We start from the raw sequence: 18,478 nt of genomic DNA, 5'->3' as shown, positions 1-18,478 counted from the left end.
CAGGAGAAGCTGGGGCATCTACATCACAGGAGACACGGAGGCATATACATCCCAGGAGAGGCTGCGTCATATACATCCCATAAGAGTATGGGGCATACACATCACCCTGAGCAGTAGTTGGCAGCACAAAGAGCACTATGCCGCCCTGGCAAAACCAGGGTGTCACAGAGGTCTGCATACATGTTTTTGGTGCAGATCTCACTCTCCCTTGGGGCTCAGTCCTATATACAGTATATACGGGCTTTTTGAAGGTATGTGAAATAACGTGTGAATTTATATACACTATTGTCTGAAGTCCTTATTCACCCCCAAAAAAACATCTTTCATCACTCTCAACCATTATTTCATTCATGCCCACAGGCCACAATTTTGAAACAAAATAAAATGTTTTATTTTTAACAAAACACATATGGTATCAATACAATCAATAAAGTGAAGAAAAAAACAAACATCAACACAACATATCAAAAGAAGTATGGAAAACTGATAATTTACAATACAGCTACAACTCTTGGTAGTAGCCGTCTGAGTTTCCATATTGTTGGCTGGGCGTTGAGCGTAACTGGGAAGAGCTTGGAAAGAGTGGAAACTGTGGGGGGCCAGGGTGCGATGGTGGCGGAGGCTGCATTATATGCATGGGTGTGCTGTACTGTGGGTACTGGGAACACATATTTGGCTGAATGCTCTCAGTTACAACGGAAGTGTCTCTTAGTTTTCCTGCTGCTGCTTTCGCCAGTGCATCCAGGACGATCCTTTCCAGGTGGTTCCTTTGCGTGTCTTCTAGCTTGGACATTCTCTCGTCCATAAGTTTTGCAAAGCAGCCAACAGTGGGGCTGTTCTACACGCTTAAGATTTTGTTGGCCAAACCAATTAGATCTGGAGATGGTGGCCGGCCAGCCTTTCGTTTACGCAATGCTATAAGGCGTTGAGGTAATGGACATGGTGGAGCTTTGTCAGGAGTGTCCTCGCTTGAAATTTGCGTGCTGGCTATGTCACTGTTTTCACTTGTGGACAATTCTTCTTCAGCATCTTGCATATGCTCCTGCGTGAACAGAAAATTCATGTTAACGCCAAACCAAAATATTACTTCACATCTTTCAACACCAACCCACCACAGAAATGTGTTTGCATTGGATATCGTGAGCAGCATTCACAAGGGTACACGTGCACTGGAAATCAATGGTAGGCTGGGATTAGTTCTACGGGATTTGAAATAGTAGTATAACGGGATATGGAATACTACTTGGACGGGCTATGAAATGGCATTTTACGCTATGATAACTGAGTGGGCAGAAACTAGTGAAGGGGTATACTTTTAGTAAGTGAAAGGGATAACTTTAGGAATATGCAAAATTTATCATTGAAACCCATAGTTCCCATATACCTACAAACTTTTTTTTGAATTTGTTTGAAATGCTGTTTCAAGGTCTAAAATAAGGTACTTACATCACCCGCAAGGGTCAAACTCCCCGTGTCAGGGTTTTCATCCATGAGGTCTTCCATTCTCCGTGGTAGCTCTTGGTCTCTAGTGAAGGAAAGAAGCTCATAATACCACAACGTTGGTGTATATACGTCCTCCGTTCCGGTACCGGACTTAATTGACTGCTCCACCCTTTTTAGCTCTCTCCTATAAACTGTACGTAGAGCTTGAATTTTTCTTTTTACCACATTTTCATCTACGGGGTCATCTGGCTGGTGTAGCTTAAAAAAGGCTACAAGCTTTTGATAGGCCTCCTTTTTTTTATATCTATTGGTATAATCTGCCGATTTTATCTTCCATAAACAAGGCAGTGAGCGATATAACTCAATACGTTCTCTGGTAAATTCCTGAGAAGAGGGCATCTGAAAAAAATAAAAATAAACATTGAGAACGGAACATACTTATTACATTTTCCAAAAGTGCAGAAAATGCCCATGGCCGCCAACGCTAAAGGGAATGTACAGTAAAGTCAAGGCCTCCATTTCCTTTTCATAGTACCAAAAAAACAAGTCAAACCGCACTAGTGTTTGTAGGACGTGGCAGAAAATGGTCGCCCATGCTAAAATGGCCGCCCATGCTAAAATGGCCGCCCATGCTAAATGTACAGTAAATTAAGCATAATCGCAAAGTTAAGTAGGAACAACGGAATCGCTACAGAGACCTCAAATGATTTGTCAGCCTGATCGCAGATTACTATAAAGTAGTAATAACGGAATCGCTACAGAGACCTCAAATGATTTGGCAGCCTGATCGCAGATTCCGATAAAGTAGTAATAACGGAATCGCTACAGAGACCTCAAATGATTTGGCCGCCTGATCGCAGATTCCGATAAAGTAGTAATAACGGAATCGCTACAGAGACCTCAAATGATTTGGCCGCCTGATCGCAGATTCCTATAAAGTAGTAACAACGGAATCGCTACAGAGACCTTAAATGAGAAAGGGGAAAAAAAGGAATCGCTAAAAAAAATCATACATATTTGAGACCCTGTAACGATGCTTACCTTGTAGATGGAGTTGAGTATTGTATAGAAGCTGTATTGATGCTATATAGATGCTATATAGATCAGTGTAGAGTCACCGCATACAGAACTCTACAAAGATCCGCTAAGCAATGCAGAAGCTCAGGACCAAGCTCAGGAGAACGCCCTAGCGTTAACCAATCGGAGCTGAGGGGGGCGTGTAAAAAGGACTCTACCACGCCTACACATAGGTGGGAGTCGTCAAGTACCTGCTGTGTGACACGTCCCCAAAGACCAGCGAGGTTGTTCGGCAGGTCTGTATCGCTGCTGAGTTGTTGGCCAGGTTTGCCTGTTTGACAGCTCACCAGCGACTCAACAGAGACTTAGGGAGGTCGCTGTTACGTCACAAAACCGGTGACGTTACAGCGATGTCCTTTGCGATGTTGCAGTGTGTAAACCCAGCTTCAAGGTCTGACTGCCATGTCCAAATTATCTGGAATGTCGTGTGTGCACGCGAGGTAGATAATAATTGAATAGACCAATTATGACTCTCTCTCACGACTGGCGCAATCAACTCTACTTCTTTATTCCCAGACAAAGCTTTCATAGTAAGGGTGTAGACAAAAGTATAATCCAATCAAGTATCGCAGGTCATGCTCAGGACGTATAGGAATTTGCATTGTCTCTGCTGGATTGCTCAGTCCAAACTTCATCTGTCTTCCATATGGTAGTCATTAGTTGGGCACTGGACAGGATGCATCAGACATCTTCAAGTTACATGTGCTGGTATATTATATTAAGGAAAATCACTGAATATGCAGTATATATATATATATCTATATGTGTTAGTAAAAAACAAAAGCATGCATAAATATGTGTTAGGTTACATCAATCTAAACTACATACCTAAGTCTATGAAATGGCTGAATTAAGTATTTTTGGTTACTCAATTCTTATCCTCAACAGTCCCCCCTAAAGTCTTATTTCTGCCATTTCTGAATTCTAAGGGTACTGTAATCCCTTAGGAAGAGAGGTAGAGATGTGTCTGTGCGAAAGACCTGCCTAACCAAACGTTGAGGCATGAGCGGAGAGGGGAAAGGGTTTTCTTCACCGGTTTGAGACCAAGGATTCCTAGGCGAGTCCTCACCCTTTGTAGTGGGGCTTTCCCATGTCCCAAGGTTCTCTAAGTCCTCTCTTCTTCTGTTTATTCTAGCAAAGTCATTTTGTAACTGGGGGAAAGGGTCGTGTTAGTCTTTATGGGCATATCGTCTGTCATACTTAGGTCTTCTGTTTCGAGTAAAGGAAAGGTCCCTCCTAATATGACTTCAGCTGTTTTGGAAAATATTTTCTTTAAACACGGAATTACACAAACCAGAATGACTAGTAATATAACTAATACTTTACTTATGGCGGTCTCTTTCTGGATCAACCAGCCTTTATAAGAACTCGTCCACCCAAAATAGTCTCCCCAAGGGTCGGTTACTCCTGAATTCTTCTTTAATTCTTCAGACAGTGTAGTGAGTTTCTTTATAGCTAGAGTGACCTTCCCATCCACCTCAGTGTTATCTGGTATATATGTGCAACAAACATCCCCTATCATTTTACAGACTCCACCTTTCTCTGCGAGGATCACATCTAAGGCCATTCTATTTTGATAAGCCATGATGGAGGTCAGATCTAGTTGTTCTGCTAGTCCCTGTAAGGCATCTCATGTATAGTTAACAAAACGTTGTTGATTATAGTAGATATAATTAATCCAGTCTACATTTTTATTTACAGTAATTATGGGATTAATGGATTCGAATCCCGCCCTGACTTGATCTCTAGCTTTATATTCGTCAGGGACCCCCCCTGGGCACTCCGATAGCGTCATTGTAAACATGTGGGTCAAAAGAGCCTTTAGGTGTATTTCTACCGGTACGGTCGTCGTCTGTACTCCGTCGATTCCTTAAAGGGGTGGTTCACCCATTTTTTTTATTTTCTGTAGGAGTTCTACTTACCTTTCTAGGCGTTTTCTCCTTTGGCTTCTGTTTCCATTTCTGGCACTGAGCGGCGCTATCCTGCACGCTCAGTGCCGGTCACATGACCCCCTGGAGCTGTGGCCGCCAGCATCCTCTGACGTCCCGGCATTTCCGGGCTCTCAAACTGGACGGGTACGTCAGAGGAGGCTGGCACCACTCAGATTGAGTGACAGGGCTGTGGGCGGTAACTACCGCACATCACAGCCCAGCATCGAGGGGAGGAGACGGAGGACGTCAGTGTGGAGCCGGCGTCCTGCAGATGGTGAGGCACGGGGCGCCAGTGTGCAGTACAGGGGGGGGGGTTCTTCAGCTGAATCCCCCCCTGCATGTAAGTATGTGATCACACTGTCCACCCGCCCGCTCTGCTGCGATGTCAGGAGAGCGGCCGGTGTCGGGCAGTGTGATCATCTGCTCCTCCCAGCAGCAAGACACTGACAGGCATGTCACCGCTGTGCTCTGCCATCTGTCCTGCTGCATGGGACCAACTGTCTGCACTCTGTCAGCTGCACCACAAGTCACAGAGTGGAGACAGTTGATGACAGAGCACCTCTGCCCCCCCGTTCTTTCCCCACTCTCTTCTCTCCCCCCACTCTTCTCCCCCTCCCCTCTTCCCCCTCTTCTCTGCCCCCCTCTTATCTCTCTCCTCTCCCCTCTCTTTTCCCTCGCTCTCTTTTGCTCCCTCCTCGCTCTCTTTTCCTCCCCCTGCGCTCTCTTTTCCTCCCTCCGTGCTCTCTTTTCCTCCCCCCTCTCTCTCTTCTCCCCCCTCTCTCTCTTCTACCCCCCTCTCTCTCTTCTCCCCTCTCTCTCTTCTCCCCCCCTCTCTCTCACCCCTTCTCTCTCCCCCCCTCTCTCTCTTCTCCCCCCCTCTCTCTCTTCTCCCCCCCGCTCGCTCTCTTCTCCCCCCCCGCTCGCTCTCTTCTCCCCCCCTGCTCGCTCTCTTCTCCCCCCGCTCGCTCTCTTCTCCCCCCCGCTCGCTCTCTTCTCCCCCCGCTCGCTCTCTTCTCTCCCCCCCGCTCGCTCTTTTTCCTCGCTCTCTCCTGGCATGGTCAGTACAGAAATCTCTCCATCGTGGAGGGGTGAGAGGGAGTAATAAACATGGAGTCCCTACTGTGTCTGTGTATTTATTTCTAATAAAGTATTTTTCTCTGTATGATGTCTTTTTTTTTTTTTTTTTTTAAACCCTTTGTTGGAGATTCTTAATGGCCAGGTTAAACTTGGCCTGAAATTAAGAATCTCGGGCTTTATACCAGCTGGTAAAACATAACTGGTATTAACCCCTTATTACCCAGCGTGCCACCTGCCACCAGGGCCACTGGAAGAGTTGGATACAGCGCCTGAAGATGGCGCTTCTATGAAAGCGCCATTTTCTGGGGCAGCTGTGGACTGCAATTCGCAGTGGGGGGCCCAGAAAGTTTGGGCACCCTGCACTGTGGATTCCAATCCCCAGCTGCCTAGTTGTACCTGGCTGGACTCAAAAATTTGGCGAAGCCCACATCATTTTTTTTTTTTAATTATTTCATGAAATTCATGAAAAAAAAGGGCTTCTCTATATTTTTGGTTCCCAGCCGGGTACAACTAGGCAGCTGGGGGTTGGGGGCAGCCCGTAGCTGCCTGCTGTACCTGGCTAGCATACAAAAATATGGCGAAGCCCACGTCATTTTCTTAAAAACGTTTTCAGGGAAAAACCTTTATAAAAAAATGGCCCTCATCTCGGGCCCATTGTTGTATATATTTCCCCATCACGCTGCACACATAAGAAAATAAATGATTATACTCACCATCCCTCCGCTCTCCCTGTGCACGGTGTTCTCTTCTGATGCTTGCAAGTGACTTTAGCATGTAAGCAGGGCAGCGCATGACATTACTACCATGTGCCCCCAGATACACGCAGACGTAAGCTGCCAGAATATTCACTGCTCCCCACAGCCGGGATTTTGGGCTTGGGGAGCAGTGAATATTCATTCTCTAATAGATACATGTGATTGCCAAGCCACAGCAGTAAGCTGGCGGCTGGGTCATCATGTGTACCCGATATTAAGGAGAATGAATATTCACTGCTCACCACGCAAATAATACAGCCCACCTCTTGGTTGGCGCTGGCTTCATTGCCAAGAGGTGGGATTATGCCATGGGGAGCAGTGAATATTCATTTTCTTTTTTAGCTGGACCTAACTGTAGATGTGTTGAGGGGCACATATTAGCAAGATTTATCAGAAAAAAAAAATCAGTTTTGGTAACTGGACAACTTCTTTAAGTTGACTTTGATGTGTGCTAAAAAGTCACTTTCTTTGCAAGTGTGGTCAGCTGGGCCTATGTGTATAGGCATAAGTGCCTTGGCTAAAGTACATTCTCCCGTCCAATTCCCTTCTACTCGTGATCGAATTTTCATATCCCCACAAATCCAAAACACATCTGCCACGGACTGTACCTGGTTAATTAAGTGATCACAGGTGAGATTGCTATAGGACCCACATTATCTCCCTTGACCACTCACATTATAACAGGTATAGTTGCCAGGATATATAGTGATGCCTTTCCCAGGGGAGGAGGCCTTGACTATTATAGGGTATCTCTTTTTCCATTCTTCACATGCATTTCCTTCAGTCATACTTGTAAACAGACTAACAAGACATAATTCGGCTTCGCAATCTAAATTTAGTGGGACAGTTCCTAAATGAGGTCTGGCTCCTGCACAGACATAACAGTCTGACCTGTTGACTTGGTATACTGTATATTTCATCCATTCTAACTACAGGTTGGTGTCTGTATAACCCTGTTTGACCGCATATACGTCTTCCATGGTGAAATTAATTATAGCTACCATACTGTGAAAGATCTGAATATGTGTAAGTATTCGAAATACTGGTAGTATTTTTGTTATCTGTGATAACCTGAATTTTCCCAACTGTGTACAACCATTGTGTCCACCCTTTATATGTGTACCCAGAAGGTATATACCTTCATCCTGAGGTTGGGGGTGTTCTATGTTAAGGACTAAAGGCTTACACTGGTTAATCATAGTATATGTTCTAGTGACTGGTGCACGGGAGAGTGTCATCCTGGTAAGTAAATATCTACCCTTCTCATCACGTTTATTTAAGGCTACACTAAAGGCCGCTTTACACGCTGCAACATCGCTCAAGCGATCTCGTTGGGGTCACGGAATTTGTGACGCACATCCGGTCGCTTTAGCGATGCCGTTGCGTGTGACATCTATGAGCGATTTTGCATCGTCGCAAAAACGTGCAAAATCGCTCATCGGTGACATGGAGTCCATTCTCGATTATCGTTGCTGCTGCAGTAATGATGTAGTTCGTCGTTCCTGTGGCAGCACACATCGCTATGTGTGACACCGCAGGAACGAGGAACCTCTCCTTACCTGCATCCCGCCCGCAATGCGGAAGGAAGGAGGTGGGCGGTATATTCGTCCCGCTCATCTCCGCCTCTCCGCTTCTATTGGCCGGCCGCTTAGTGACGTCACTGTGACGCCGCACGGACCGCCCCCTTAGAAAGGAGGCGATTCGCCGGTCACAGCGACGTTGCTAGGCAGGTAAGTAGTGTGACGGGTGCGGGCGATGTTGTGCGCCACGGGCAGTGATTTACCCGTGTCGCACAACCGATGGGGGCGGGTACGCACGCTAGCGATATCGGTAACGATATCGCAGCGTGTAAAGCGGCCTTTAGTTTGTATCCCCAATTTTCACCAGTATTCCACCCAACAGCCTTCCATGAGCTACATGTATCTCCATATCCACCTCCTGTAACACATATGTACTGTTGTCCCTGTCTCAAGTGTGCCTGACATCCCATTTGGGGGACTCGTCCTATTTCACATTTCACAATATCACAGTAATCAAACTTGAAAGTGACAACTTGTGTCGTACTATTGTACCAAAACGTAACCACCTCATTTGTTTTGGTAATGATGGCCTGAGACCATACAGGTTTTTTGAAAAGGATAAGTACAAGCAGGACACTCAGTACAGCTGTGGTAGATCGACCCTTCTGCAATGCGATGCTTGGATCCATGTTGCCCTGCCTTTGAGTTTCACAGAGGTGGGAGTCACCAATATTATCTGGAACGGGCCTTCGTATCTGGGCTCCAGACAATTCTTCCTGACGTGTTTGTTAACCACCATCCACTCTCCTAGTTTCAATGTGTGGGTGGCTAGATCTGTCTCAGGATCTGGAAGAGAAGAAAAAACTGCTGCATGTGTTTTAGCTAACTCTCGACTTAGTTCAATAAGAAACTGCACCACCGACTCATGGTGGTCAGACAAATTTTGAGGGAAATAACATCCGAATCTGGGGACGGAAGCGAAAAGTATTTCAAAGGGGATCACGCCATGTTTTGCAACAGGGGTGTTTCTGACATGGTACAGGACTATATGGAGAAGTTCTGTCCAGGGTAGTGCACTGTCTTGTGAGGCCTTGAGCAGTTTAGTCTTCAGAGTTGAGTTCATCCTTTCCACTTTTCCACTGCTCTGGGAATGATAAGGAGTATGCAGTCCTAGACTTGCTCAGAGCATATTCCACAGTTCTTGGTAAATGTTAGCTGTGAAGGCTGGTCCTGGATCGCTTTCAATGACTTATGGTATTCCGAACCTGCACACGGTTTCTGTGCTGAGTCTTTGAGCTGTGACTCTAGCAGTCATGTTGACTACTGGGCAGGCCTCGGGCCAGCTGGAAAAGATATCGACAACTACCAAAACATACTCGTACTTCCCCACTTTAGGTAGTTGGATGTGGTCCACTCGTATCCTTTGGAATGGATAAAGAGGCTTCGCCAGATGTTTTTGTGGGGTCTTCTCTGTTCGTGCAGGATTATATGTTATGCAAGTTTGGCAGCTTCTAGTGTACGTGGATATTGCTGAGGAAATTCCTGGTGCATAGAAGAAGTTCTGGATGAGTGCCAACATTTGGTTCTTGCCTCTGAGTGTACAACCACGAGCCCATGCTACTACTGCAGGGAACATTCTTCTTGGTAGACAGACTCGATTCTCTAACTTCCAAAGTTTCCCATCTACCTTGGCTCCCATCTTCTTCCATTCTCTTATTTCATCAGGTGGAGCATGGATCTGCTCTGATGTTAGTTTATTGTACAGTGTCCTCTCCACTTTATCATCTAGTTCTACTGGTTGTGTGGTTTTCTCCATTCTGGTTGTTACCATGAGTAGAATACCCGCCAATTCTTCCGGTTTCTCTCGTGCTGCCGTCTTCGCGAGTTCATCAGCATAATGATTGCCAAGTGCTTCTGGGCTGTCTAGTCGTCCGTGTGCTCTAACCTTCATGACAGCTATTTCTCTGGGCAATTGAGCTGCCTGCAACAGTCTCTGGATAAGTGCCGCATTCTTCACTGGAGTTCTAGCTGCGGTGATGAATCCTCTGTGCAACCATAGCAGTCTAAAGTCATGTACGGCCCCAAAAGCGTACCTGCTGTCAGTATAGATGTTAACTCTTTACCCTTTTGCCGCTTCACACGCTTTGATGAGGGCTATTAATTTTGCTTCTTGTGCTGAGATGTGGGGTGGTATGGCTCCTGATGCGATTGACTGATCGAGAGTGGTCACAGCAAATCCTGTGTAGAACTTGCCGCCATCCGCGTACCGAGAACCATCTGTCCAAGAAGTAAGATCTGCATCTGGCAAAGGTGTTTCAGATACTTGATGAGGTGTAGTAGTTTCTTTTTCCACCTCCTCTAAGCAATCATGGCTGCAAACAGGGACATCAAGCATGTCGCAGGAGCTGCAGCGTTCGTGGGCTTCATGTTGACATATGGGGTAGTCCGCCCTAGAAAGCGGAAGAAGAGTGGCGGGATTCAAGGTGGTACACCGCTGTAGAGTAACGTTGTCAGGAAGTAGTAGGGAGCACTGAAGACGAAGATGACTTTGGGCAGACAGGTGTCTTGGTTGAGTCTGATTAAGAATTGCTTTCAGGTCAAGAGATGCCTGAACTACCGTGGGGTGGCCAAGGGTAATGTCGGCCGTTTTGTCAAGAAGAAAATGAACCACACGAAGACAGGTAGGTGAGGCCCTTGCCACAGGGTCCAGTCTGCAGGAGTAGTAACCAACTGGGTGTTTTCTGGAGCCATGGTTTTGTGTTAACACCCCGGAGGCATGGCCATCGATCTCGAGATGAAAAAGAGTAAATGGCAAGGCGTAGTTCGGGAGACCCAATGCTGGGGCTGATGAGATGGCATCTTTAAGTTTTTCAAAAGCCCAGTATCGTTTGTCATAATCCTCAGGAGAGTCGTTGTATGTGATATGGTTTGTCTTGACAGCATTGTACAATGGTTACATGATCCTGGAAGCATCCGGTACAATACAATAGATGATAAGCCCTAAGAAGGCTTGCAATTGTTTAATTCTCCTGGGGAAAGGTATGGCTTTGATGACTGCTTTTCTGTCCTCCGTCAGATGTTTGGAGCCTGGTGACCAAGGAATACGACTATGGATTGGCACCACTGAACCTTTGCTTCAGAGACTTTACAGTTCTGAACTGCAAGGAACTTTAGTAAAGATACAGAGAAGTCATAACAGTCTTTTTCACTTGCTGCACAAAGGAGGAGATCGTCCACGTACTGTAGAAGAGACACTTCCAGGTGCTCTTGTTGCCATGGTGAGAGAATGATAGACATTGCTTGAGTGAACTGATTAGGGCTGTTCTGTGCTCTTTGTGGCATGACTGTCCATGTATACTGGCTCCCTTGGAAGTTGAAGGCGAACAGATATTGACAGTCTGGATGTAGAGGCGCACTGAAGAAAACATTGGCGAGATCAATAACAGTGAAAATGGTCGCTGAGGGTGGGATCTGACTCAGAAGAGTATGTGGATTGCGTACCACTGGGGTCTCCAACAGAGTGGCAGCGTTGACGGCCCTCAAGTCTTGCACTAACCGGAACTTAGGAGCTTCTCATTTAGACGTCTTCTTTTTAACTGGAAACAACGGCGTATTACATGGCGAAACACAGCGAATGAGGGCCCCGTTGGTGAGGAGGGCAGATATCTGCAGTTTGAGTGATTCTTCTTGGATGGATTTCAGAGGATACTGCGGCACTCGGGGTAGCAGGGCCCCGGTTTTAAGATGCACCACGACAGGGGGTACTTGCAGGCGACCAGTATCATCGGATCCCGTTGACCATATAGACTGTGGTATAAGGGCTATAGCACTGTCAGGTATTCCATACATGGGATTGTCCCAATATAGGAGCATTATGGGCAATGCTGAGACAATACACACGTCTTCAATTCCCTCTGACGTATTGGGATTGTGAAAAGTTACTGTCATGCCATCAGAGTCGAAAATGATGTTAGCTTGGAAATGGTGTAAGAGGTCAGCACCCAGAAGATTAATGGGACAGGAGTCTAGTCAAAACATCAGGGAAAGGGCCGATTGGGACCGGCACTGTGAGTTGGTTTCTAGTTGGTGTGCCATCTACACCAACACAAGTAAAAGTATCTGAAGTAAGAGGGACTGATAAAGGTAGGTCTTGTTGTCTAATAACCGTTTTGGCCGCACCTGTGTCCACCATGAATTTGATTGGGTTCTCATCTACCAGTAGGGTGACTGTAGAGCAAGGGGAAAAGGCACTTGTAGTATAAGCCATGGTAAGTTCAAGCGTGCCTAACCATCATTGTTGTTGAGCCTGATCTCGGTCACCTTGTTCAAGTGCTAAGTATTGTCTTCTTGGTTGCCGGCTATCAACATTCCGTGGGTAACACTTATTGGATGGTGTTCGACAATCACGTTTGATATGTTCTTCCCTTCTGCATCGGAAGCAAGGGCCTCTGACCCATCTCTGGTCAGGTTAGTTTTGAAATTGTGGTGAAGGTTTGGCTGTAGTCTGATAGATAGCGGGAGGGTACACTTGCATAGGAAATGGTGATACATTAGACATGACGTATTGAGGGTCCTCAGAGTCCTTTTCCGTCAGGACAACCATCGCCTACTTGGAGGGCTTCATATTCTTCTGGAAGCACTTTGCTATAATAATAGCATCTGTCATGGTGGCATTTTCAATTTCAGGGCGAGTCTTCATTATATTATTCCTAAGCTCCTCCCTCAGACCAGCGACAAAGGCTTGTGACAGAAGCTGAGCTTGAGGCTTAATTTGTTGTGAGAATCCGAGGTCTGCAAACATCTGTGTGAGCCTGGAAGCGTACTTTTCAACTGACTCTGCTTGTTCTTGAATCACATCCTTAAGGCTAGTAGCTTGATCAGATAAACGGTCTTGTGCCCAGGATTTCAACTGTTCGCAAAAAGTGACACCGGATTGCCAAGTTTCTTCAGAAGACAGGCGAGAATCATTCAGTGCCCCTTCCATAACTGGTCTCCTGCTTTATCTTGGGCCAGTGACATTAAATCTTGCCATGTAGCTGCATACATCTTCTAGATTTGTATGATACAGCGGTAGAATGGCATAGGTTGGGCCTCTGGGTCTGGCAGTGTGGAGACTAAGGTGGATGCCTGTCCAGGAGTAAAGTTTATATACATCAAGGGTTCTGGGTCGTCCTTATCAAGTATGGCTTTCTGTGTCCGGATTGGTACTTGATCATCACTTGCATCTTCAACCATAATAGGTAGTCTCCTGGAGGTGGTAGTGGGTTTGGATGGGCGAACATATCCTTGAAGGGCGTCCTGGATGACCTTAACAGTCGCTTCCAAACTTCCAACTAGACGAATTTCTTGCAAATTCAACATTTGACTATGGATTAGGGGCATTATAGTTTTAACAATCTCATTTGCACAAGCGCTGATAGGAAATCTGAAAACTCCAGCTGAAATGGGGGGCAAGGCTATTGACCGTAAAGTCATCTGGGTCTGAGAGGTCCTGGAAGCGTGTAGGATGGCTGCTTCGACTGCCTCTCGGAGGATCCGGCAACTGGTGTCATGTTGATTGGAATCATAAATTGGGCCAACTGCATGAATGACTAGATTGCAGGGCAGGTTGCCAGGGCCTGTTATAGCAATGCGTCCCGGTTGGACAGGGCCTTGTGAACGTACTAGGGCTTCTGAGTCACGTTGAATAGATTCGCCCCCAGCTTTGACTATACGGGCTGCTAGGCCACCTCTTTGACGCAGGTGGCCATCGGCAGGATTAACCACGGCTCCTACAGGCATGGTGGTGATGTCTCCTTTTCTAACTGAGAGGAGGAGGGTGGTGCTTTTGGCACCGGCATAATGGCGCTCAAAGAGAGGGTCCCACTCCTCAGATTCCGTAGAAAATGAATCCTGTGATCCTCCATCTGTAGTGGGGTTATCATAAGCCACACCGTCCTGTGCATAAGTTACACCCTCTTGTCCGGGTGGGTCGAGCTCAATAAGCTCATGTGACAGTACAGAACGGGTAATATGTGGTGGGGATCTATGAGGTTTCAGAACTGAAGGTGCCACTGAGGGTACTGGAAGATTGGGACAAAGTAAACCGGGTTCAGGCACCGGGCTATAATAGGTGCCGGCTGGGGTGATGACTGGACAAAGAAGTTGTGGTTTATGAGGTGTAATGCCATCAGTGGGTGTAGCAAGATGGCCACCACAGGAAGTTCCAGGCACCTGACTTCCGGGAGTACTTCCATGTTGGGACACTATGGGTGTAATGGGAGGGGCTGGAGCTATGGACTGAACCAGGGGTGTTACCTTTAGTGCCTGTAAACCAGTATGCATTCCAGTATACGAAGGAGGGGTTTGATTAGTACCAGATGTAATGATTCTAAAGGAGGACAATGAGCCACTACTGGAGAAAGACATTTAGTGATTTCAGAAACAGCAACAGGCAGAGGGGGGTAATGAGAGGGGCTGTAAGAAGGGACAAGCACCGAATGGGGTCTTTGTGCTCCACAATCATAACAAACATCACAATAATCAGGATTTTGGTAATCACAAACAGGACAAATTCACCCTTCTGGACCGACCACGGTACCATTGTAGGACGGCGGAAATAAGGTGGGTAAATCTGTCACTTGAACCTTTTGATTTTTCACTTAAAACATAACTATACAGCTTAACATTTCCTTGGTCCACTTCTATCTCCTCCCAACCTTCTTTCTGCAAGACTGCAGCTGTCCGAAACCAAGCTTTTGCCGTATCTAACAGATTATTGTCTTCAAGTATACCCTTATTGGAGGTCAATATGGACTTCCATACACTGGGCTGCAGCCTGCCACCTGGTGGTAGTCCAACTACTTTACACAATTTCTTACAATCCTTTGTATACTTTTTTCCCTCACGTCTGTTGACTAGGGCGATAGCATTTTCAGTCCCTTCAGGAAAAAACGATTTCTTTTTGAACAGAGTATGCATAGTGCTCTAATTGGATTGGCCAAATCCAATTTAAATCCTTTCCCACCTCGTTTTGAATCTTCTAATACGAACAGTGGTGCGTGTCTGAATACACAGGGGAGTATGCTGATTCTAACACTATTAATCCACCTGAACCCTTTCCCTTCTCGCACGTGTGATTTACACGAGCAGTGAATGTGTCATATACAACATAGGGGAATCGCTGGTTCCCACACTTCTGTTCAAAAACAAACTCACAATTGTAAAATACTGAAAACGTATAAGCCAACTACTTTCTCTCTAAGTAAAGACTGCAGCAGTGGCTGATTGACCCCCCCTTCTTGCTCGTTCTTAGTGTAAAGATTGCAGCGGTGTCCCTGTGTTCTGACCCCCCCTCTCTCTGCCTAACTCAATTAGCCATGGGTAACTGACCCCCCTTCTTGCTGCTGGTGATTCCAACAGCTGCAACTAATTAACTCTTTGAAAACTAAGTCAGAGTGAAGAATTTACAGCCCTCTCACTGTGGAGCTCAAAGCCCTCCTCCCTACTCCTAATTAATCACAAAAAGTCCGCTGCATACAAATCTGTGGGCAGCTGCTACTCAAAAATCCCCCGTTTTCTGCCTCACTTACAGCAACTCAATAATACAGACAGCCAGTCAGATCCCATACATATGATATCCACCTGATGAAGATATTGTGTATATCGAAACGCGTTGTGGCTGATAGAAAACAATAAATTTTAAAAAAATTAATCTAATACTGTGGCCTCCTTAGCGCTCTATTAGACCGTGCTTCTATACTTTACTGCAGATCCCATACAATGACCTAGACTCAGGTTCTCAGGAAGTCTTAGTTCTTCCCTTCTTAAGGTCACCCGTGAGCGACAATCACAATGTTAGGTCTCCGGTGCACTACCATTCTCCGGACTAGTGACCACTCCCTTTCACCAAGTGTCTCTCGAACCACAGATACAACAACACATACAATGTATATGAAGCGTACCTGTAGATCGATGAGGGTGATCAATCCTCGATATTGAGCGATACTTGGATACTTGTGGAGTAGCCCCAGACGTCAGGAAAGTGGAAGATCTCACTCTTTCGGTACCCCACGTTTGGCGCACCAGCTGTTGAGATGGTGATGATGAGACTCAAGCGGTCTCCCGGGATCCGACTGCTGTTCCACATTGTAATGTCATGTGTGCACACGAGAAAGAACAATAAAAGACACTATATCAGTTATGAACCTTCTCCATGACAGACGCCAACCAACCAATCTTTATTTTTAGACAAAGCCTTTATAGGACCAGGAAGTAAAGGGTGTAGACAAAAGTATAGTCCAATCAAATAACGCAGGTCAGGGCTTCAAGACGTATAGGAATTTGCATAGCCTCTACTGGATTGGTCAGTCCAAACTTTATGAATTCTCCTTTGTTCATCATCTTGGGTGTAGACAGGATGTGGCAGCCATCTTCAAATTACATGTGCTCATATATATATTGTATTAAGGAAAAAACACCGAATATGCAATTTATATATATATATATATATATATATATATATTAGTAAGAAACAAAAGCATGCATGAATATGTGTGTCAGTTTACATCTACTAAACTATGTACCTGAGCCTATGAAATGGCTGAATTAAGTATTTTTGGTTACTCAATTCTTATCCTCAATAAGACCACTGGTTTTACATCATGATCCCCGACTAATTCTTCCAAATTACAATCCTCATCCATTTAGTTTAGCATTACATTGGCCTCCTGTTCAGAGAAGGAGAATCCTTCCAATTCATTACACATTGTAAATTTATTACTAGAGTAATTCTGACCTGAAACATTTCTATCCTCAGCAAATAAATGCTACTGACAAAATTTAAGCCCCTGTCCAGGACTTCTATCTGCTCAACCGTTAAGACTGTGATTGTCAAAACCAAAACATTATGTTATGCCAGAGCATACAGACACTCAGCATGCAATGTAACACAAGGGTTACAACAGGAATGGTAAAAAAGGAAGACCCTGATGATGGGGAGAGGGGACACCTCCAGCAACTCACCTGAGTCTGTACTCTATTCTCCCTAACGTCTCTATACGGGTCCTTCCCCCTGTTGTCATCATGTGCCTGATGTGCCTAGGTCTTCACTAAGCCTGGCTAGTGAGAAGGTCGGCGAGAGCAGTATTCTCACCACTGCAATACTACAACACAAGGTAAATGAGACAGGGGGAAAATAGACACAAAAAGGAAAAATACTTCAAACTCTTCCAATGCAGCTAAACATCACAGCTGCAATAGTCACAACTCCTCAACTTCTTCCAGAGACAGGCTCCTTTCAAAGAGGTCAGCATGGAATGAGAATCTATAACTGGCATCAGATGGTAAAATACATGACTTTTTAAATTGAAGGGGAGTGGTCACAAAAGAGATGCACCTGAGATTAAGGCTACAAAGGATAGCCAGATTGGAAAGAGTTTTTAACCCCTACAGTATTAAAAGAAAGTAGATTGACTCAAATAATGTTGTAGACCTATGAACAATAAAGTGCTGTGATCTTCTGATCCTAGAGTCACCAGAGGTCTCCCCAGAGCGTGACACACTCATGACACATTATCCATAAATTCATTCATAGTCAAGTTCATTTTTTCTTGTTCCGTATTGGAGATCTTTTCATATCCTTCTTATTGGTTCTCTTTTTTCTCTTTCTTTTTCTGAATCCTGAAATTCTCTGAATGACGCATTAGAATGAACATTTTCTATTTAAATTCTCAGGATTACAGTCTGAAGATTCCAGATCTGTAGATTTTTGCAGCGTCCGTGCAATAGTTATTGTGAGAGGTTTTCTTTAAGATTTAGGCTATGTGCGCACGTTGCGTTTTTTCTTGCGTTTCTGCAGTGTTTTGAGCTGCAGTGTTTTAATGCAAAAATGCAGGCGTTTTGATTTCCAAGTCTATGGGAAATAGGCATATTTTGTGCGCACTACGTGTCCAAAAACGCAGCATTTTTTGTGACAAAAATTTGTCAAAATCTCTGCTTTTGAAGAAGCAACATGTCAATTGTTTTGTGCGTTTTGGTAACATTGAAGTCAATGACAGTTGTGAAAACGCATCCAAAATCAAAAGTCAAGCGTTTTACATGCATTTTTTTATGCAAAACGCATGCTTTTTTGTCAAAATGTAAGCATGCGTTTTTGGCATTATAGTGAGGTCAAGAGGTTTCCTTTTGCCCTCACATGCAGCCCGACTTAAAAAAAAAAAGGGTCAAACAATAAGATACATTTATTTTTAATATAAATATTAAATCTCAATAATCTTTTTATGAAAATTATCATTATAGTGTATGATTTAAAGCATGATTTTTTTTTCCTCATTTTTTTCCTAGTGTTTGAATGTTCAAACTTAATTTAGTAGCGTCTTTGTCTTGAAAATGCACCCCATTTTAAGCACTGAAAAAGCATGTAAAACGCGGTCAATACGCGGCAAAAACGCAAGAAAAAACACATGCATTTTTCCTGCGTTTTTGTGGTCACAAAGAAATTTGACAAATTCTGCCAGAGGATGCGTTTTTTTCTGCAAGGTACAGGACGCAACGTGCGCACATGGCCTTACTTTTCTGAAAGAAGGTGTTTGCCCGACATTGTGCTATGAGCCAAATGGCTATAAAGGTGCAGAGAAAGGCGGCAATCGATCTCCCCCCTAGAAGTGGGACTCCTGGGACAAACAGGGGACAAATT

General features: G+C 45.1%; 1 protein-coding gene across 1 annotated transcript in view; it reads left to right on the top strand.

Annotated features, from left to right (window-relative positions):
- The window catches only part of LOC142313127 (uncharacterized), a 184,808-nt gene that overhangs the window by 53,869 nt on the left and 112,461 nt on the right, over positions 1-18,478 (top strand). The gene's annotated exons all lie outside the window — the stretch shown is intronic.

Source organism: Anomaloglossus baeobatrachus, chromosome 5 (assembly GCF_048569485.1).
Source record: "Anomaloglossus baeobatrachus isolate aAnoBae1 chromosome 5, aAnoBae1.hap1, whole genome shotgun sequence".
In the NCBI taxonomy this organism is placed as follows: Eukaryota; Metazoa; Chordata; class Amphibia; order Anura; family Aromobatidae; genus Anomaloglossus; species Anomaloglossus baeobatrachus.
Note: the sequence above shows the minus strand (reverse complement) of the source record. Positions and strands in the feature narration are given on the sequence as shown.